Below are 23,430 nucleotides of genomic sequence, written 5' to 3'. Positions count from 1 at the left end.
TGAATTTTTGACCCACCCATGGGCCAGGTGGGTTAGAGCGCTGGCCGCCGTGTGAGCTCACTCATTGCCCCTGTTTCCTGACTGTGCCGGGGTCAAAAGCAGGTGCAATATGGTACTTGCGTGGCGAGGCCTTGATGAGGGGGGCGAGCAGAATATGCTGGGATTTCTTGGACACAATCCCGGAGGTAGAGTTTCTGCAGGCCTCCGAAGAGCCAGAGACTACGTAGGTGATGGGGGGCATTGTTGGTGCCTGGACAATGACCAAGGCGATAGGCACTTCTTCGGATTCGAGAACAGAGACCTGTGGCAGGCTTTTGATAGCGGAGGCGGTGTTTCCACTTCCATCGACCACTACCGCAGCCAGAGGTCTTTGATTGTGGCTGTTTTGGTGGATAGGTAGGGGTGCGGCATCAGCGTAAAGAACGGCTTGTGGTGTGACGGAAGATAAGTGATCTTCGATGGCAGCAGCCCATTTCCGTTTGCGATCAGGATGCTGCCTCTGATTACATTTCTGGGAATTGGATCAACATGTATTCTAGTTTTCCGAGATGTCGGTAATGGGTTCTTCCTCGGCTCTTGGGAGGCCCATGCGTGGGGAGGCCTACGCGTCGGAGTACGTGTACTCCCGCCTCTGCTTTTTTCGAGCTGTCGGTATTGACACGTCAGATGTGCTGCGATTGGTTGTCCATAGTGTTATCCAGACCTAGTTCTTCAAGTCTGTGCGTATTTGTCTATTGTGGTATGCTCAATGCCTGTTTATGACATTTCTAAATAAGGATGTTAATCTCGTCAGTTTCACGAGCAGAAAGACAGAAGGTATGCTGTGCTGTAAACTCAATTCGGGTAATTGCGAAGGCCTGGACAAATCTCGTTATCTCCGCCTCTTTCATACCACGAATTCTGTTTGCGATTCTTTTGATTTGCTGTATTACTTGTCTGCCTATGGACTTGAGTTTTCGGATCATGATAGTGCTAGTTCCTGATTTTTGAAGGTGCAGCGCGAGGAAGCCAATGTTGGCAACTTCAGGGATAAGATAACCGCCGACTTAGGTGGTTGCTCTCTTACAACTCCGTACCTTGCTGAGGAGCTTGTGACCGTCCAATAGAAGAAACTCCAATTTTTGTGGGGAACACTCCCGACCGGAGCTACTGGTGATGTCCTCTACAAGGGATGCCGCCTCTTGTAGTTTTTGGGTCATGGTGATGATGCTTGATTGCTTCCCGGTGGTCCAGAGTGTTATGTCATCAGCGTAGAGCGCATGCTCCAGGCCTTCTGCTGCCTGTAGTTGACCAGATAGCTTGATGAGTGCCAGGTTAAACAACAGTGGTGACAGCACTGCTCCCTGAGGTGTTCCTCTGTCACCGAGATGGATTGCATTGGAAGTGACGTTCCGGATCTTAATTTTGGCCGTTGTGATCGTGAAGAAGTCCTTCATGTGCTCGTAGATTTGTGCCCCACACCTGGTTTCGTGGAGGTTCCCAAGGATCGCGCTGTGCACGACATTATCAAAGCCTCCTGTGCGGTCTAAGTTTAATATTCCCTGTGGGTTGTCTTTATCATACACATCATTCATTTGGTGCTTAAGTTGAGTTAAGGCGTCTTGGGTATGGAAATGTCTTCTGAAGTTATACATCGTGTTGGGAAGCTGTGCCGTAGCTTCGACGAAATGTTCAGGCCTTCTCAGCACAATCCTCTCCATGAGTTTGCCTATGCAAGACGAGAGGGAGATGGGCCGAATGTTGTTTATATTGAGCGGTTTGTTCAGTTTAGGAATAAACCGCACTTGAGCATCCTTCCGTTCAGCTGGAAATTTGTTTGCTTGCCGATATTCGTTGAATTTTTCCAGTAGAATTTCCAGCTACCTGTCGTCCAATATAAATAGCATGCTATATGTGATTTGATCCCAGCCGGGAGAACTTCCTTTCCACTCTAATTAAGTGCGGCCATCAGCTCATGCATTTCTATAACAGCGTCTAATTTGGTGTTCGGTTGGCCGGTATAATCTAGGTGAGTGGTTCCTCGGGCTGTTTTCAGATAAAGTGACGTTAGCTCAGCGAAGAGGTCTTGCCGCCGGCCTGTATACATGTCTAAAATTCTAGCCATAATGTGATCTGTGACCGCCTTACCTGAGTTGGGATGAATTAGGTACTTCAGGAGGTTCCATGTTTTGCGGAGACCGAGGCTTCCTTTCATTTGTTCGCAGATATTGTGCCATCGGTAACGTTGCACTTGGTTCGCGTGGTCTTTCGCTAGCCTCGTGATGTTACGTATCCTCATTCGAACTCAGGCGTTCTGGTATTTTTTTCCCTCTTTTGATCAATTTTCTAGGCGTCCTACATAGGCAGACTAGCAGTAAGTCGGCTTCCAATCTCCTCGAATCGACAGGGATGGTTTTCGTATATTTCTGGACGTCGTCGAGAATGCCCTGCACTAGGCTGTCGTAAGTTGGTACGTCATCTCCATTTTCTCGTGTTTCGGGGTGATTTTGACCCCTTTTCGGTGTTCTCGAAAATGATCCCAGTCTGTCACGCGACCAGTGAAGTGGGTCACCTCGTAGTTGTTTCTTCATCCAATTTGATTATGATGAAGTGGTGGTCAGACCCTAGCGTTTCTTGTATGACTTACCACTGGCACTCAATGTTAGGGCTCGCTGTAGCTACGTCCGGGTTTGGGTCTCGAGCTCGCAAACCCCCATCTCTTGTGGGCGTTCTCCCATCATTGAGCACGAAAAGTTATTGGTCTTCAATGGTCTTTATGAGGTTGGCTCCACGGAGGGATTCGTTGTCGTATCCGAGCAAGGGGTGCGGGGCCTTGAGGTCGCCGAGCACGAGAAGCTTGCTTCCCACTGGGATGCTTTTGATTATGTCGTCAACAGTTTTGTAAATGTGAAAGGATATCTAATCCAACCTTGCCTTTGAGGACACATGTAATAAATAGAAAAGAGGTCACTTTACGGCTACTGTAGCTTATAAAAATGAAAACTTGCAAACTTGTTCGCATAGAAGCGCTGCTTTTTACGTTTGGCGAAAATACTGCACGTAGCTTTTCCTTAGCAACGAGAAAAGTTCATCGAGTTAGTGATGCACATTGAACCACAGCGTAAACGACAAGTCGGCAAGACGGCAGCAAGAGGATACACGACGCGCTGAGCAGCGCTTCGTGTCCTCTTGCTGTCTGTCCTGTCGTCTTGTCCTTTGCGCTGTGGTTCAGTAGCTTCGCCTGTTCAGGCCCTTCGCTGAGATGTCGCCGAGGTGGCTGCTGGGAGCTGCAACTAGACACTGAGAAATCAGGCACTGCATCAGAGCAAGCAAGTGCAACGGCAAAACAAAGTTTATATGAAGGGTTTTTTCAAGGAACTGTGTGGCCGTTGTCCAGCCAACACACACCGTATCCTGCAAAGAAATAAAGCTACAGATGGTCGAGGGAACTATCTAGCAGAAGCTGGGGACAGTGTTGGTCTTCGTGTTAGATATGACGGGCTACCAACTTTTTTGAGGCCACCCCCTGCTACCGATGCGATATACCTTATACAACGCTGCACAATAACCAGGTAGCGTTTACCGCAGCTCCAGACGAATAGGCAGTAATCACTATCCTATCTTAGTTGACACAGAATGTTATTTTCTATGGCTAAGTTGTGAATTGGGACATGTACAGAACGGAATTAAAAGTTCCTTCCGCGGACATTCTACGTACTGACAGCAAGCAAGGCAACAGAGACCCTGCTCCTGAGGCTACCAACGTCCGTCTCGTCATTAGAATGAAACCTTAAAACATATATGCACGGCACAACGAAGGGCGGAGCATCAGCTCACACGGAGGAAAGTGTTCACATTGAAGACAGCCTTTAATAGGCTGCATTTGGCGATTCGGTGTTACACAAACGAACTCTGGCAAGCCGAGTAGGTAGCATTTTTCTCGAAATTAAATGTATTCACCCCACTGGCACGGATGGGGCCCTAGGTCATCGTGCTCCTCCTTTATGGCAAGAGTCACTTAACCCACCAGTTCGAGGCGTTGGTCTTGAAAATAGGCAAGACAATCATCCCTCGCCGTGGGATAATTCGCGATCGCAATGCACTGGCACATATATAACTTCAGTGGATGTAGCTTCCACTTAACCGCACTTGTGCGGCTATAATTTTAAGAAACCAGCGGCCTCAGCTCGCTCCTCAATTTCCGCTATATATGACCCCATTCACGCTTTCATAACTACATACATCCGTCAACAGGCCTCCTGACATAGCTAATCGCAGTAGAAAGCAGGCCACAGTCTCTTTCTATGGAAGCTTGCCCGGGTAAAGATCACGCAGAGCCCAGCTCATACCGACGTGTTTCACGAACTTCTCAAAACTAAGAAACTAATAGTTCTTACTAGAAAAATGAGGCGGCTGGAGCATAGCAACCAGCTTCTTGCGTGGATGGCCACTTCCGCCAGTGTCTGAGTGCCCAAGATGGCGTACTGAACTTGGTCAACCGCTCAGTATGGTCGATAGACCATACGGCTTAGTAACTGTTGCTATGTAATGAACATAACTGTTTTCTTAAGTGTTCTGAGTTTTCTGCAATACGGTGGGCACGATCCTAAAAACAGCTCCTTTCATGCTGTCTTAACCGACAATGCATGCGGGCTTACCGAGGGAACATATTTGGTTCGAAAAGAAGAGTAGGGCGCAAGTGTACAACATTGCAGTGTTTTATGGCTGTGCAGTTTAACGTCGTCATGGCTGGGCTACAGTGAACTAGAATACTGTTAGCGGTAAAAGCAATGGCATTTGCAATGGGAGGTACTGAAGCCAGAAAACCGGAAATACGCAAGGCGCGCTGCTGCATATTACCAGAGGGGAAAGAGTGTAATGGGTACAGTCACCGCCTCCCACTCGTCGTCCCTGGGTTCGAATACTGGCGTTTTCGAAGTTTTTCTTCTTTCTTTTTGAAACACAAGAACATGAATAAAATATCTCCCGTGTGCCCAACAAAGATTGATTGAATGCTTCTTATGATTAATAACAACAAAAATGTCCAGCAGAAAACGTCGCATAGGTCTTGCTTTCGGCAAAGCGGTTAAGTGGGGCGTAGGCAAGGTATCACGGCTGTACGCTGTCCCTAATCCCCGATTCCTCTCTTCCTTTACAGAAAGTGAACTGAAATATTTCAGTGAACTGCGCCCGAGCAGCATTTGCAATTGCCTTTGCTTCTCAAAGTTGCGCTCGGGACAAAATCCCCTGAAGACGTCGTCTGACAAGTTCTCGTTCAGGATTGCCTACATTTTCCCGGCCCCTCCTAACCTGCCTCCGTTCTGGTATTGAAAAAAGAGGAAGTGGAGAGGAGACAACATCAGGTCGCGCTCGTGTTTGAGCGGTAACGGTGGCCCAGTGCACACACGTATTGAGGCTACTGAGCTCTTCGCACATCACATCGTAGGCACGTGCATTTTTTTTTTTTCAAGGACGCATCCACAGAAAGCATGATGGACTCTGCTGTAAGAAGGAAGAAACGTGCAGGAGCCGCCTCGTTTCCTGAAACTTTTGGTTTCCTCGGGGACGGATGGAATATTGGCACGCCCATCCTACTGACGACCGACAGTTATTTTTTTCTTGAAAACGAGGGAACAAGCTTGGAGGGCTTCGACTCCTACATTCACCACAATTTGATCCGTCATCGTACAATACGTTTGTGCTATCGGCGCAATGATATCTGGGCTCAAACATCGCCAATTAAATAATGCTCGTTAAGAAAAGCAAAACGTAAATCGATTAGATGGTTTGAAGAGCACGCCAACTGCATGCCGTAGTTTTTTTAGTTTTTGAAATATTTCTTGTTCAGTATCGTGTTTTGTTTCAGTTTACGATTTCCTCTCATGTTCTAAAACCCCTGTTCCTTCTCGAGTTTACGAAATTCTCGTCTTTATCCCCTTCCGCCTTACGCTTACGAATGCATGCGGCCAGTCTCCTACGCGTTACACCTACGCTTGTTTGCTTAAAGGAGTACTCACACGAAATTTCAAAGCTGAGGTAACTATGTAAAGTGCTTTCTTTTTATCAGGAGATGTCTCCCAGCAAGTTTCAACAGCATAGATTCGCCGTAACATATTTTAAGTCCATTTTAATCTTCCCCCGCATGAGAAAGCCCAGAGCGTGCCGACATGACACCTGCTACTTGCCCCAAACTGCCGACGTCGGGGCTGCCGTTACAAAGCCGACGCGCTGGCTGTGGTTGGCGCGCGCTGCCCCAGCGTGTGTACCCGTCATGGGTTTGGGACTGACGTCATGCTGCCAGGGTGCGTGGGGACGGTGAAGACCTCGGCCGGTCTGGGCGCCCCCGTACGCTCGCTGGCGCGCGTCCAGAGCGGCAGCGGTTCGGCAAGAATGGGGACGTCACGTGATACCTCCTGTCATGGCGGCCACTCGGCGTTCGTTTTGTCGATACCGGAACTAATACGAATGAACGACGCCGTAAATGAGTGTTTACGCTGCGCTCAATCGTCCAATGTGTCATGCTATGATTAGTGGGTTGGTAGGCACGCATAGCAGCGAAAAAAACGTAGCACGAAAATTTCGTGTCAGTACTCCTTTGAGCTACTGCTAGGTTAAAGCGCGTGTTTTGGTACGATTAGCGCTTCAAACGAATTTGGTGCATCTGGAGCTGTACGAACGCCTTTCTATATTTGACTCCTCGCACTTTAAAAAGACGGGGATGAAGTTGGCTTTGCGGCAAGGCGTCCTGATGTGAGGGTGTCGAAAATTCTACGAAATCGTAGCGTAATGCAGCGCCGCTGTAAAACAATATAAATTACCATGGCCTAAAGTCGATCCCACGTAAACAAATTTTACGTGGGATCGGTGCATATCCACAAAAAATAGTCCTGCGCCGGGATTCGAACTCATGAACGCCAATTGGAAGGCGAACACTCTCCACTACACAACGTCCCCTCCAGTATTCCACAGCACCGCCCCTAGCGAATTTCCGGATTTTTGGCTTCGATTCGGTGGTGCTGTTTTGCCGCTATTACAATATTCTAGTTCACTGTAGCTGGTTTGACTGCTACGCTGACGAAGGGCCTTAGAAAAGCTCGTACTTCAATATATGCAGATGATACCTGTATATGGCTTACCAGACACCGGATAAAGCAATGGTGCGGAAATAGCTCAACGTACTGTGGCGCTGGTACAAACCCATCTTTCGTCCGCAGGACCGACACTGACAGCGGATAGGTCGGGCTTCGTCCTCGTTCCGTTGTTCCGGCCCAATCTGTATATCTTAAGTTAGATTGAAATGGCATTCTTACATTTCAGGCAAGAGACGCCCACCTAGGCGTCGTTCTCGGCCTCAGGCTGTATTGGTGAGTTGGTGCATACTCCACGCAATCGTCTGTAATAATAATAATCAATCAATCAATCAATCAACCTTTATTTTTGGTGCCCAGGAACAACCCTAGGGTCTTGGTACTGGTACACCATATACAAGCATTCATAAAAACAAACTAAAATCAAGACAACACAACACAGAAAACCATATACAGTCGAATCCACTTATAACAATACCGCTTATAACAATATATCGGATATAACGATGGACAACGATTGCACCGTCCAATTTTGTATGCTTTTTATGGTAAAATAACCCGCTTATTACGATGCTCCCGAGCTGCGATATCGGATATAGCGATTGAATCCGCTTACCGCGCGCGCCGAAAATGCGAAAATGCGTCACGAGGAGGAAGCAGGCGAGGAGGAAGCGATCCCAGGGGAGGCCACGGAAGCACCCGACGATGAAGGGGTGCCACAGTTATGGTCGGCGCTTCACGAAGACGCGTCGGGTCTCGACGATTTTCTCCATGCCGACGATGGTGTGGAAACGTCCGAGTGCCTCAGTGACGAGGCGATCGTTGCGAGTGTGCGTGGTGCAGCGGACAGCGGTGAGAGCGACGACGACGACGACGCGGCTGAGCAGCCTACCCAGGTACCGTCATCGCACGAGGCCCAACGAATGATACAGTCCCTACGGGACTTCATTTTCGCGAAGGACCTCCCGCTCAGCTATGTGAAGCAATTAGATGCTCTCGAAAAAGATGTGCGTCAGCTTCGCGTGAAGCAGTCAAAGCTGACTGACTATGGCTTTTCTGCAAACGAGTAGTTGCACTACCTCACTTGCATGCTAATAAAATGTTTTGATCTCTCTTGTGGCTTTTTTTTTTCTCGACCCGCTTATAACGATTATCGGTTATAACGATGGGATTTTCTTGGCACTTGGATATTGTTATAAGTGGACTAGACTGTATATGAAAGAAACAATAAGGTAAAAATAGTTACAGAGATCCCAGAATGCAAAACAGCAAAAAAAAAAAGGGAAGCCTAGTGTTAGAAGCCATGACACCCGGCCAGCAAAAACGATGAAGGCACGTGAAAAATTGAAAATACACAAGCAAATACTCAATGAACATGACGGAGATAGATTATACACATAAAACAAAGGTTTTGTAACAAAATGTTAGGAAGTTTCAAAATGGAAAAACGAAGTTCAGCATTACAAGCACTGACACTTAAACCGACAGAAATTCAAGCAACACAAAATCAGGAAAAGTGAAAAACAAACAAGCAAGATGATGATTTGCATAAAATAAATATGGAACAGAAATACGGCACATAAATGACATAAAGGCACTTAAGCTACAACAGTTTTCAATTCATTAGAGAACAAAGACAAAGAGCTCTGGAATATATCAAGACGATCGGAATATTCATTATATGCACATTGTATTCTGCAGATGGACGAGCGTCGTCTACTTAAAGCATCTGTTCTGAAAGTTCGAAATCTTCGGAAAAGTTTGTTCGGCAAGTTGACATTGATAAGTGCAACCAAGTCATCACACAAAATATCACCATGAAGAAGTTTATAAAGAAAGATAATGTCAGCTCTCATTCGTCGACACCAAAGGGAAGGAATACTTTTGAGACAAGACATGCTGCCGTTTGCGTCTTCTTGTACATGACGGAAACGGTGCCTAAAGATAGAAAGGAACTTATTTTGAACCCTTTCGATGCGGTCACTATTGGACTTGCAAGTTCCATTCCAGACAACAGACAAAATAATAATATTAATCAATCAATCAATCAATCAATCAATCAATCAATCATTTATTTGCGTGCCCAGGAACAGCCGGGGGGGCCTTTGTGCTGGCGCACGGAAACAGAAACACACGAAACATAATGTACACATCTCTCAAATACAAAATAAAATACGAAAAAAAAACGAAAGAATAGCTTATGTTGAAGTTACGGAATAAAAGTCATTTAAGTGCATGAACTCAAGGATAAAAGACAAATGCAGAATAAGAAAAGTTGGCAGTTACGCCAATACAAACTCACAGACATGTTTGCGAAACAGAGTAGGACAATCATTAAATATATCAAGGTAATCCGAGTACCGATTGTACGTGCATTGCAGTCGGCACACAGGGCACAAGACACGCAGACAATTGGAGTTGCAAAAGGTATCATGTTTCCTGGTCCACTTTTGCGGCACATAAAGACGAACATGTTGTAGCAGCTCACCACAAGACACTATGCCGTGCATAATTTTAAAGAGGAAGAGAATATCAGCCTTGTTCCGCCTGGAAGTTAAGCATGATAGCGTCAATGAAGAGGGCGATCCAGGGTTATAATTACTACTATCGCCAAAGCGATGGTTGAAGATAGATATGAACTTATTTTGGACTCTTTCTACAAGCTTACGGTTTCTTTTACTCGTGCTGTTCCAGACAACAGATGCATATTCAAGCTGAGGACGACATATAGTTGTGTAGAGCTTGAGAAGAGAAATCGGCTCCTTGAACTCCTTGGACACGCGACAGACAACGCCAAGCGATCGAAGAGCTCTACGAGTAATTACCTGAATATGTGGAGAGAAGCTCAGTTTACTGTCGAAAGTGACGCCTAGGTCATTAACCTCTACCACACGTGAGAGTAATTCACCGTTGATGTTATAGGGAAACAAGATGTTGTCAGTCTTTCTTGTGTATGTCATTACCTTAGTTTTAGATGTATTAATGAGGAGTTTGTTGCATGAGCACCAATGCGAGAAGGACGAGATTGCTCTCTGGAGAGCGGAACAGCTGGCAGAGTTGGAAACAGATTTAAATATTTTTACATCATCGGCATATAAAAGAAAATTACAATCATTAAATATTGTCGCGACATCATTTATAAAGATTGAGAAGAGAAGTGGCCCGAGAACTGAGCCCTGAGGGACACCACTGGTGACCTCATAGGAAAGAGGAGACTGTCCATTTACATGCACGAAACATGACCTATCACATAGATAATTGCATATAAGAGATATCAGGGATGGTTGTATATCAAGCTCAGATAGTTTTTTGGCTAAGAGCTCGTGGCAGACGACATCAAAAGCCTTGCTTAAATCAAAGTAGACTACATCAAGTTGACCTCTCCCTTGCACAGCTTCCGAAGCATGCAGCATGAAGTTGACGAGATTAGTGGTGGTCGATCTCCCAGCGAGAAAGCCGTGTTGCTGAGGTAATAATATAGTTTTTACGCTGAAAGAGAGTACTGTATGTAGTACAGTCTCAAAGAGTTTTGAAGCAGCGCAGAGAATAGAAATCGGGCGGTAGTTTGTGGGGTCTAACTTTGACCCTGACTTAAATATAGGAAGAACCCGCGCAGTCTTCCAACGAGTAGGGAACTTGCCGGTATTGAGTGACGTTCGAAATAATCGCGCCAAGACCGGAACAAGAAGATCCCCAAACGCCTTCAGTACCGCCGAAGGAATGCCATCAGGGCCGCACGAAAAAGAGGGCTTAACTCGCTTTAGAGCTCTTGATACAAGACTTTCCGAAATAAAACATTCTGAGCTTTTATCATACCCCGGAAACACTTGAGGGGGGCAGGCTGCACTTTTCTTGCCGAATACTGAACTGAATTGTTGAGCAAAAGCATTAGGAACGTCAGGAATGCTGTCACCCCTCTTGTCAATGAGGTTAATATCTCCAGGGTTGTTTTTGGAAGTTTGTGCACGGACATGACCCCAGAAAGCTTTAGCATTGCGCGGCGCATCGGCTTCAACCGCGGCTATATAACTGGACCTATCGCGCTTAAGCAGAATTTTACAATGCGACCTGAGTTGACGAAACTCGCTCTGCCACCTCTCTTGGCCAGTTTTTTTTGCTTGTTTGTGAGCTCGATTCTTTCTACCAAGGGCCTTTCGTAGTTCAGATGAAAACCAGTACGGATAATTGCTACTTTTTTTAGTTTTTTTGGGTACAAATCTGCTTAAGCCATCGTGAAGTACTTCGGTGAAAAAATCAGTCATTTCGTCTGCGTCATTGAGAGTGTCCAATGGTGACCAATCCGTCTCAGCAAGGAAGTGAAACAAGCCAATATAGTCCCCACGAGCGAAGTTGTAACCACGGACGCCTGGTGGGTTGACGGGAGGACTGTGGTGGGCAAGGGATACGTTAGAAATTGAAATGAGTAATGGGGGGTGAAACCTGTCTGGTTTTACGAGGTCAATATAACTACGCGACACCTCAACGTGTTCCATGTTAGTAAAAGACAAGTCCAAAACGTTTCCACACCGATTCCTAATGAAGTTGCATTGCTGTAACGAAGTGAAAGAAATAAAATCTAGCAAAATTTCACACTTCTGTGATATCGGATGGGACGCCCGATCAACCAACTGAGTTTCCCATGTAATGCCGGGTGCGTTAAAGTCACCAGGTATTAGAAAATCGTGATCACTGTGAGAGGTTACAACATTCTCTATTGAATTTAGGGCATGTTTGAAGTCAGTGGCATTTGTCTCGGGTGGTATGTAGTAAGTACATAGTAAGAGGCGTTTGCCCCGAGAGCAAAGCACCTCTAACCAGATAGACTCAGTTTCCAATTCAAGGTCCAGGCGCCGTTTACATTTAATCGAATCGTGTAGGGCAACCAAAACGCCACCTCCCCGTTGTTTGCCGCACGAAGGGTCGCGGTCATGCCGAAAGACTTGGTAGTTTGGGGGAAAGAAGGAATTAGAGCTAATTTCCGGGCACAGCCAGGTTTCTGTAAGAATTATTACTGGAAAGCAAGAAGAAACTACATTAGAAAAAAATTCGGCAGATTTAGTACGTAGCCCACGGACATTTTGGTAGAAAAAATCAAAACTGCAGTTACTCGCCATCGAAACGGGGTTCCTCGACATAGATCATTTGTTCACACAACTCACCGCGGAAGGGTTTAAACAGGCAGTGCCGCGGCCAAAGCGCAGGGTCTCTCAGTTTCTCGAAACACACGTCGTCCACGGCGACGTAGAAGGAAGCGTACGAGTCATGCCTCGTTTTCAGTCGCTTGCACATGATCGGCACAGCACCCACAGAGCACAAGTGCTTGGCTACTTGCGCCGATGTTGTAGAAGGACGCAGCTTGGTGAGAAACATAGCTTTAGGGGGCCTGGGACGACCGACTGCTGCAAGTACAGTCCCGTCAGAAACGCCAACTGTCAGCGGACGCGGGTTGTGCCTTGCACGGCGTTGCTGCTGCTGCGTCGGTGGCGATACGTTCTGGAGAGGCGGAGAAGCCGAATTCACCGGCGTCGGGCTTGGAGGGGCAGAGGCAGGCAGCACGGGATTCTGCGAAGAGCCGGGCGTCCGCGGGGTAGGGGGTTTTGTTTCCGCGACCGTCCTGGTTGGCAGCGGCGGGAAATCGGCCAGCCGGGGCGCACCCCTCAGCCGGGCCAAATCGCTGCGCAGGGAATGCGCCTCTTGGCGCAGCGATCTCACGGCATCGGCGTGGCGTATAACGGTTTCGGCGATGCATCACCCACGAAAGGGAGAAAAGGAGGAGTGCGAGAGGGAAAGGCGAAGGGTTGCGGGGCTGTTCTGCCGGCGCACACACTCCCCGCTCTTGGCCCGGCGGCCGGCCGGCAGTGAATACCCATTTCTTTCCTCCATGTGAAGCGGCAAGTGTTTCATTCGCGCGTTGGATTTCGCCTTCTGGGACGGCTGCGCTGTTATTCAACCACACTCCTAGTTCTGTATATTTTAACGAAGTTAGAAGTGCTTCAACTGTGTCTGTGTTGGATTTCGCGTCCGCTTGTGATACCCACCGCTGTGCATTTCGAAGTGCTTCAACCGGGTCGTTTGATTAAGTTTTACGCTGCAACAGTGTTCTAGGTAACATTACCTAAATACTTTGTAATCCGTGCTGTTTTGCAATCGCAGTGTAGCATTCACAAATCGTCGCGTGAACGGTTGCTATGCAAGCGTGCATCCGCAGTTCACCCTGTGATCGGCCGCCGCTGTGAAAGTCAACCTTTATTATGAATGAATTCCTGGAGTGTGACAAATAGAAATTTAGCTTAATGCCCCATAAAGTTGGGCCTAAGTCACGCTGGGAATACGCGATAAGTATAATCACTTGTAGCCCACCTCGAACATTTTGGTACTCAGATTTTCTGACGATTGCTTTCAACCTTGTCACGATGGTTGCACTTTCTGCCCTGCTGCTTTTTATGCCGTCGCACAAACAACCGGGTTGCTTGTTTTGTTTTTTTCTTTATCGTATCTAGCGCTCCGCCCAGACGAAACGGCAGTTGGCACTAAAGTTTTGCCCAGGCAGAATTAGAACTGTCAAATACTCCTGCTCTGATCTTCGCCTCTTAGATTAGACACCCAGGACTACCTTTGCACCGCCTCCTCTTCGCGATCGTGTGTTCATGGGTCTTTTTCTTTTTTGCTTGCAAGCCCCAATGGTGCTAGCACCCACATTTATTTGCGAGTTGGACTATGAAGCCTCCACTGATGACTTACGTTTGTCCACACACACTGACCAAAACAAGCTACAAGGGGCTTTGGTATCCAGTATTCTTACGCTGGAGCATGCTTCAAGGCATGTGATCACAAAACCACTTAGGTTTACAGCAAATACAGGTTCTCAAATTGACTGAAAAACTGAAACATAACATTAAGCCTTATAAATATTTACCTAGTATGTGTGCTAGTTCTGCATCAATTGCTAAAAAAAAAAAAAAAACCCGCAACACATGCTAATGAACTGATCATGAAAAAGTGACGTAGTGAATAGTAAATCTGTCTGCTGAAAACAATTTTTTAATAAAACTACAGATTTGAATATCGATTACATGTTGCAATGTATGGGCATATGAAACAGCAGAAACCAAGTCCCAAAGCTCGAAAATTCTTTATTAAATGCTTTATAACCTCAAATATACATACAATATTTTACGTGCCCATCACGGTTTAGGCCAGGAACATCTTGGCTCAAAACTTTCCACAATTTCTCAGTCAGCACCTGCAACACCAAAAGAAACAAATAAACGCTTCCTTTTACAACCACACCACAAACGTCAGGTGAATCTAAATTCACAATTGATGGTGTATTTTGTCCCATATAGGGCTACATTAATATGTACACAAAAGTTAGTTTAGCCAGCTTTTGAACTATTCTAACTGCTGATTCTGAATTTTTTTTCTACGTGACACCAGAGATCCTTTGCTGATGCAGTCTTGTGTCTAAAACCTGCTTTAGTCCCTTCACACCAAATGGTATTTTTGACTTTTTTGAGAATTTGTACAAGGCCAAATCATGGCTTACACTAGTACGATTAAAGTTCTGAGCTAGTCTGCTTTGATCTCTGATCTCGTTAACAAACTGCACTGCCTTTCCCAATAGCTAAGCAGGTGCTTACAGTGTATCTGACAGAACAGCTGTCACACAATGGCCATACAGGACAACTGGGTCGGTTTATCAGTCAGGAATTATATGAGGGGGCACTAGGCTGAGCCCAACTCATCGCACCACTGCTGCAAAAACAAAGTGGAAAAAGATTCTATTTCGGGGGTTGTAGTTGCCGAGGCCACTCTTGGGCTATGAAGCGTGACACAGTGCTAGGTTCGATTCACGTTAATCCTGACATTTGGGTATCTTGACACGCACTGAAATCTCCACACACGGGCGTTTTCGATTTTTTTCTTTTTGCCTTCACTAAAAAAAAGGAAAAGAAAAAGTCCTTGGGCTCAGCTGCACAATGCTTTAGGAACTGCGGCTGCTGCTCAGGCACAAGTTGGAGCCATTACTTGACTAGGCACGAATCCTCAAGAGTTGAAAACGGATTTCAGCGCAAAGCGGCAAAACAGCACTTTATTAAAAACAAGAGAAGTGGGAAAGACCTTATAACAACACGCGCTAAAGAACGACCTCTTTGAATAAACACAGTGTCACTTTGTAAATCGTCAATGCCTGGATAGCATATCCTTCATGCACAAGTATACTTAGTTGCTCCTTTAGACCGACAACGATGGCCAGAAGAAGTCAGGCTGCTGCCTTGCACGCCTTGTACTTGCTGCTTCGCCTTAATATTACCATGTTAGGAGCCAAGTATCTGAAATACCCATCTGTTCGATGCTTTGAACGTGCCGTCTAGGTGTTGTCGTGCAGTAATCCTCATTGGACGACGAGAACGAATGCAAATTAAATGACTCGCGAGCGAAAAATGACGTTACCAAAGTTGATCAGTTCGCGACTCCGGCACCGCTTTACCATTGAGCCAATGCTGTCGACTTGTTTGTAAACAACCTGTAATTTCTCCGCGCCACGTAACATCATTGATAGTGGTTGCGGACTGAAGTAGCGTAGAAAACCGGGCTAGTTGGTGCAGATTCATCTTCGCAGCGCACAAATAACGGGACAAAAAGGAGGATAACAGTGGACAACCAACGAACCAAAACTGAATTTTTGTTCGTTGAGAGACAAACGCTCTCAAGTATTGCTCTCTTCAAGATACGCCAATTCTGCATCTAAAAGTGCTAAAGACAAGCGCTAACACACGAGTCAGACATTTTTCGAATTTTATGTGCTTCCACTATTGTTCCCTCACCTTTTGTTCATCGTGCGAGAACAGTACCGTTGTATCATGAAGGAAAAGCATACAACCACAATCTTTGCAATGGGTGGGAAGAGGGCCAGAAGGCACTCAGTGAACTGGCCAACATCAAAGCGACCACAGTTGAAAGGAATGCAATAAACCACGTTTAATCTGTAAGGAATAACCTGTTTCTCATGTTTCACACCACAGCTGTTTGCTCGGCCCTTATTACTAATATTCTTTTCGATGGCGGGACAGCAGCAGTTTAACTTAATTTTGGCTGAAAACACCACATTGATGTTATATCTGCACCCCACTTCTTTCAAGCGGTGAGATACATCGTGCAGGTACGAGATTACAACTATCTTTTCCTTCACAACATCACAAGCAGGAGACAAGTTTTCTTCACCAAATCCAACAACTGAAGACAGGCCGACCCAATGACTCCGTCACCGTAGCCAGCACTTTTGGGTCCAACTAACTGTTCACCAGAGCTAGACTCAATTAGGTGAAAACAAGACTGAAAACAAAACAAGATGGCTGACTGAGGCAGTTGACAATAATCCCATATTTTGCAATCCTAGAACGTGCTGATGAAGACTTCAGTAAAGGCTTCTTCGATCGCGGGCTATAGAGCCAACATACATGATTCTGCTCGAATTTTAATAACAGGTCCAAAAACTGGATTGTTCTTTCGTTTAGCGCCTTGGAGATAAAGGTCAGCCTAAATGCGTGACGTTTGAATGCTTTTAAAATGTCTACCACTTTTCTTGTAGGGTCATAGTTTCCACAAAGTACTAGGTAATCGTCAACATACATGAAAATTTCATTTGCCAAACCCTCCAAGTCACGTTCCAATACACGGTCAACATGAGCCAAGAAAATGTCACTAACAAGGTGAGGAACTTTGGAACGTCTACAGATTCCAGATCTCTGCACAAAGACACTGTCACACCATCCTACAATAGTTGATGCTAAGTCCCATGCCAAAACCTCGATGGAGTCATCCGTCGCCTATATTCAGGATGGTGTTGCTCTGTGTCACAAGATAGATGCCGACACGTCAGAAACTGGCAAAGTAGGCCATGTGCAGAAAGGAATTGCTGATGGCACTTTCAACCTGCTTGTTTATAAGGACTGCACCAGCACAGACGGCATCATTACAGAGTGCAGACCGTTTAAACATCTTGAAAAGGGCTTCGCAGCCTCTGGAAAATGTTTCTTTGGTTATCAACGTAACTAGTTGATGCATTTCTTTTTGTTATTACCCCCACTGTAATGCCAACAGGCGCTGTGGGTACCAAATAAAGTAAGAAAGAAACAAGCGAAAGCTCACTGCATTGCCCCACAGTTCACTCGACTGCCTAACACGGCTCCCACATCCTATTACGAGTATACCACTCCACTGGAATTTGCCCTTCTTTGTTCGACGACTTAATGAAAATAGTACGCCGTGAGCTGGAGGCTACGGCTATGGCTGGCCTACTAGCCCCGACCCGTGAATGAACGTCACCTTCCATCTCCCTAATCCATGCGATATACAGCAAGAGCTCGCAAGCCACACCATTCCACGCATTTGCTCTGTAGCTCACCCGAAAAACGCTTTCACTGTTCCTCGTGTCTTAACTGGTCCCCACCAATATGCCCCACGCCATTTTCAGACACAAAATTCCGAAGAGTGGAGTACTCCTGAAAACACGCCAATATGCTTCCACTGCTGTCACGGTGGGCATGTGGCCCGCTACAGCTTTCGACATTGCCACGCTAAGCCTTCGCCTCACCACAAGACTAATCAATGCAGCTCAAGGAGGTAATACTCCATCTGTGACCTGGACGACAGATCCTCTATTAACCAAGGAGTCTAAGCCCAATTTACTAGACGTTACTGTTGATGGTGTTGCACCCCAGGCTCTCACTGACACAAATGCTCACATCTCTGTAAACAGCTTAACCCTCCGCTGGCATCTCCGCAAAGTTCTGACGCCACCCATGCAAACATCTGTTCGAGTTGCCAATGAGAGCACACCTTCAATTGCCGGAATGCGTACCGCCTGAATATGGATTGCCGACCACGATAGTGTAGCTGTCTTCACCGTCCTTGAAAAATGCCCCCATGACATTATCCTCGGCGTCGATTTTTTCTCGAACCGCTCTCATTGACTGTTCTGCGGGACTTCTCTCTTTTGAATTTCCTTCTGCCAAAAATGCTCAAAAGCACCGTTCTCGTTCCACAGATTATGTCCATTTGCTGTCAAATGCTGTAACATACATGCCCCTGTGATAAAGCCCACCCGTTTCTCACAGTTATTTCTCACCAGATTGTTCGACAAGCCGAGCGGAAGCTACTACAAGCACATATCCTTGAGTGCCGCCAGAAGCTACGAGCTTTGGAGAAGCAAACCTTCTTTGCACGCAGGCAACTTGAGTATCTTATTCCTGAGGACTTCCCAGATGTGCAGCTGCACACAAACTTCACTGCTAGAATGGCAGAAGGCCGTCATAGAACGTCGCAAGAGAGGAAACTGCAAGCATTCCGGCCGGACGTGCCACAATGCACCCAAGAGGTCATCAACCTATCTCCGTACACACCGAACGAAGAGGAGGCTAAGGTTTTGTCCCGTGGTGTGAATTTTGACACGGAAGCACCCCCGGAGCCAGGAAAGGTGATTTGTGCGGTCGAACGCGTGGTCGGCCAGCTTCCCTCTGAAGTACGGCAAGAAGCGCGCACCCGTGCTATTGGTGTGCTCTCTGGTTTGCGAAGACATTGTGCAAGACTGCATTTATCGGTAGTGGAGAGGCAAGCCATCAGGAGCCTGCGGAATAACAGCAGTATCGCAATCCTTCCTTCTGACAAAGGCAATGCCACGGTCTTGCTAGATAGCAGTGACTACCACACGAAGATGTTAGCCCTTCTCGAAGACCAGCAGACATACGCTCCTCTAGCCCGTGACCCAACTAGCAGGTTACAGTCGAAGCTTCAAGAACTGCTAACCAGGCTTTTCAAGCTAGTCCTTCCGCACCACAAGGGCCTCTACTACGGGTTACTGTGAACGAACGGTTCAGCCCCGGCAATCTACGGCCTGCCTAAAATCCACAAGCCTGGCGTTCCTCTTTGGCCTATCGTCGACTTCTCGAGGTCACCGCTCTACCGACTATCAGGCTACCTTCACCAAGTGTTGAGCCCTCTAGCCGGTAAGACGCCCACGCACGTCGGAAACTCGTCCTCTTTTGTTTCGAAGCTTAAGGACGTAACTCTAACTGAAGACGACGTCAAGTCTCTTTTCACTAGTGTCCCAGTGGATCTGGCAGTAGCCATGTGCGAAGAAGCACTAAACGCGGACATTAGTCTTCCCGATCGCACTCCCTTTGACGTCCCCGAGCTCTGTGAGTTGCTTATGTTTTGTCTGAGCAACACCTATTTTTCTTACGGGGGAAGCCCCTATCAGCAGACCCATGGCACGGCGATGGGTGCGTCCATATCAGTTACTACGGCCAATCTAGTTATGGAGGCTTTAGAGGGGAAGGTATTGGCAACCTTCACACCGGCACTGAGGTTTTTCTGCCGCTATGTCGACGACTGTTTTTGTATTTTAAAAAAGCAAGATGTCCCATGTCTTCTGGACAGCCTCAACGCCCAGAATGTGGATATACAGTTCACCGTGGAGTTCGAGCAAGAGAACATGCTTCCCTTTTTTGGATGTTCTTGTTCGCCGCGATGCGGGCGCTCTCTCCTTCTCAGTGTACAGGAAGCCCACACACACGGGTTGTTACCCCAGTTTTGAATCTTGCCACCCTCTCGGCCACAAGACATCCGTTGTGTCATCCTTGATAAAGCGCGCCGTACGCATCTGCTCAGATGACAGTGCACTGAAACGTGAATTAAGAACGATTCGCCGCGAACTAATCGCCAATGGCTATCCTAAGCGACTTATTTGCCGAACCAAGAATAAGGTACTACAGCAAAGAATGGCCAACAACAGGACATTACGAGCACGCGCAGCCATCCCCTACGTCGCAGGAATAAGCGAAGCATTGTCGCACGTCTTTTCAAAATACGACATGCGCATTGCCCATGTACCGACCAGCGAGCTCCGCGACGACTGAAAGAGCACCAACGTGATGTAAGAAATCATAATCACATGACGAATGCCATTGCCATTGCGGAGCACGCGCACAATCATTCCCACAAGATTGACTGGGAGAACACCGCAATTTTAGCTAAGGAAAAGAACACATCATCTTGGCGTCTGCTAGAGTCACTTTTTATCCAATCAACGCCAGCCGCAATGAACCGGACGGATGGGACTTTGCCTCCTGTCTACGCATGCTCTCTACGTCATGTGCTGCCTATATAATTGATGATGATGGCTTGTCTTACGTACTGAACAAGGAACCTGTATGTGGTTCCGAAACGTCAATATAGTTTTATTCTTGGTCAGTGTTCGCTTTTCTTTTGCAAGTTATTATATGGTCTTCCCTATTACAGATGCGCTGCTTCTGTGAAACGTCACTCTGCCACATATCATCATTACTGTGGTAGAGAACCAAACCTGCCTTCCCTTTCAGTTTTTCAACTTCAGTTTCACACCTCAAGTCCTTCCCAAGGGGATTTCGCTTGCAATGCTGTGCCCTTTCTGCCATGAATGCTAGCACCCCTGCAGATTTACCTCCTGCAGTGCAGGCGTCCCATCAAGCACCATCAATCAAGGCAGTGGCTGCTTCAGACCTCCCACCGGATCATACCGCCGATCTCCCTCGTCTTCTGGATTCCTGCAAGGACATCTTCGACTTAGACAACCATCCACCAACCCAAACTTCTGCAGTCACACATCATATCAACACCAACGATGCTTCACTAGTGTACAGGTGGCCCTATTGCGTATCACTTGCTGAACGACTCGTCATCCAAAAGGTAAAAAAAAAAATGCTCAGTAAGGATACAGTTGAACCATTTTCCAGTCTGCGGGTGTGTCCAGTCGTGTTGGTCAGAGAAAAAGATGGGACGTAGTGCTTCTAGATGGATTATGCAAACTTTACAATTATGAAGAAAGGCCTTATACAGTGGGATCTCATTGATACAATTCTGCATAATACGTTTTTCTTTTCATTCCAAGCCAAAATCCCTTAGAAATAATGCATTTTCGTGCATTTGATACGATCACATTTTTGCTAAAAATTGGATAGCACGACCACGAAAGTGAACCTTGACCATTTTTAGAAACCTTACATTTATTCTTCGGTATACTAGCTCAAACCCCATGTCAACAACCCATGACCTGCATGGCAGCGCCGGTTCTGCGACAAAAACACTGCTGCCGGGCGTGGGCGCTCTGTTCAATGAGGATGATATGTGAGGCGAGGCAGTGTGCCATCTAGTGAAACATATCATAATCATAGAGTTTCTCACTTTTATCATAATCGAAGAAGAAGGTTCCAATGCTCTTGGCAGTCGACGACTTCCCTCCCCAACTTCTCGCCATGCTCTGTGCTTCCTGCTCCGTTCTTTGTTCTCTTTCTGCGCTGTTCCTGTGTTCGGTGGTGTTGCTTATGAGGCTATTTTTGTTCTTGTTCTATTTGACTAGTCTTGTTCTCCTTAGGCTGCCTTGTTGCTGTGCGGGGTGTGCTGCCAGCTTGTGGCAATGTAGAGGATACGGAAGGCACTCAGTATAAAAAGAAAAAGTGGAAATTGTACAGAAATGGGAAGAAAACCCGAAGAGGAAATGCGTGGATTTGGCACACAAGCTCGGTTTGCCAGTGTCAACGCTCAACACTATTGCCGGTCAGCAAGAGGAACTTCAAAAGAATCTGCAAGGCCCTGATGCGAAACAAGCACAAGGTGCGAAGCATGACCAAATGGAAGACATCCTGCTGACATGGTGGGAGGAAGTTAGAGCGGCAGGATGAACGCCGATAGGTCAGTACTACGCGAAAAAGTTGACAACACTGCGCTCTCCTTGGGCATTGAGGACTCCAAAGCGTCTGGTGGCTGGCTTCACCAATTCAAGGCACAACGTGAAGTGTCATACAGAACAGCGTCCGCCCAAGTGAAAAATACCAGCAGCTTTTTTTTTATTTTTACATTTCCGGAGAATTTTCTCCCCCACTTCGAAAAGAAAGTGCAGCACAAATTTACCAGCTACTCCACTGTTGCTCAATAAAATTGAGTTGCTGACGGAGAATGCAGCTAGATTTTTCTCCTTTTTTTTAACAAACTCTTTGGATAATACGATTTTCACATAATGCTTTTTATTTCCCGGTTCCCCTGAAAAACGTATCAACGAGATTTCACTGTACATGATACATAGACAAGATGTGGCTGGCAACTTGTGGAGGGAGGTAACTTCGTGCAACCAAAGCCCGATTAGTCATGCTAATTCCTCCTATATTTCAATATGGTCTAACACCAGCTACCCCACTTCGGCAGAGCCAGTGGGGAACATTTCAATACTACTGTCACTGTGTACTCCAGAACGAACATCCATCCCGCATTTAAAAACCCTGCATACGAAGCTGCATCGCGCAAAGTTGTTCTATGGCCACTGAATGTCCTCGCTGAATGTCAAGGAAGCGTCCTCACCGACGCGCTTTGGCGTCGTCTATCAGCGGATTCGTATGTATACAAGCGTTTACAGCAAGAACGGTAAATATATTACTACGCCCTTCAAGCACATATCGGCAAAATGCGATTACTTCGCCGCGTTCGCAGGAATGAGCCGCACAGTAGAGAACACAGTCGTAGCATACTAGCAGGAATGAACGCATCGTACGGCTTCTTCCACGTTTCGTCACCCCGTGACTACAGTTTACCTCAACACCAATTTATAACGCACGCCCTTAAAGAGCTTACACTCTAAAAAGCGCTACAACCTTTCTGGTAACCTTGAGTGAATGTAAAAGCGTAGCCACCGCGCACATCACGTCGTAGCTAGCGCCGACTTCAATGCGAATGCGGTCGTCGACGCGGCTACGTGAACGTACCACTGACAGCCTCAAGGAAAGTGTATTTGGGGGCTCTAGAACAACGTATTTAAATTTAGCCCATGTTTGCGAATAACAAATGATTCCTTGAGTGCTTTAGTTACATTGTCATTCAGAATGTGCCTAGCAAGTTATGTCCAACATACGGAGAGCGCACGGCATTTGCAGTACACGGACAGGTATATGATTACCCGTCCCTCTTGATACCAGCGCTTAAAAAATATCTTACCTTTCGTTTATGACGCAAAAAGATGCCGAGGAGAAAGCAGCAGGTTTCGTCAAATACAAGAAATCGATGCTGGCACTCTACTTGCGCTAGTCTACTTGCGCTTTGAAACCATGTTTGAAACTCGTACACAACAGGCAAGTGGCTTCGGCTTGACATGGCTTGACCAGTGTTGCTTTTGCCTTGCGCAAACTTAATTTAACTAAAAAACTCTGTAACACAACCGGCTAAATATAGCCGCTCGTAATTTGTTATTTGCGGAGGTAGCAGAGTATAAAAGTCGCGTAACAGAAAATGTTAGTTGAATTAAGTTTGCGCAAGGCAAAAGCAACACTGGTCAAGC

General features: G+C 46.6%; 1 long non-coding RNA gene across 1 annotated transcript; it reads right to left on the bottom strand.

Moving 5' to 3' along the window:
• Positions 1-13,927: 13,927 nt before the first annotated feature.
• On the bottom strand, positions 13,928-23,199 carry LOC144167244 (uncharacterized). The gene is made up of 3 exons (XR_013321900.1): positions 23,091-23,199; positions 20,551-20,653; positions 13,928-14,310 (listed from the first exon to the last, which is right to left on the bottom strand). It is a non-coding gene; the product is annotated as an uncharacterized LOC144167244 (long non-coding RNA).
• Between the last annotated feature and the right edge of the window lie 231 nt (positions 23,200-23,430).

Source organism: Haemaphysalis longicornis, unplaced genomic scaffold, assembly GCF_048455015.1.
Source record: "Haemaphysalis longicornis isolate Haplotype H1 unplaced genomic scaffold, Haemaphysalis longicornis Haplotype H1 scaffold_1, whole genome shotgun sequence".
NCBI classification, from domain to species: domain Eukaryota; kingdom Metazoa; phylum Arthropoda; class Arachnida; order Ixodida; family Ixodidae; genus Haemaphysalis; species Haemaphysalis longicornis.
This window is presented reverse-complemented; position numbering and strand designations above follow the sequence as displayed.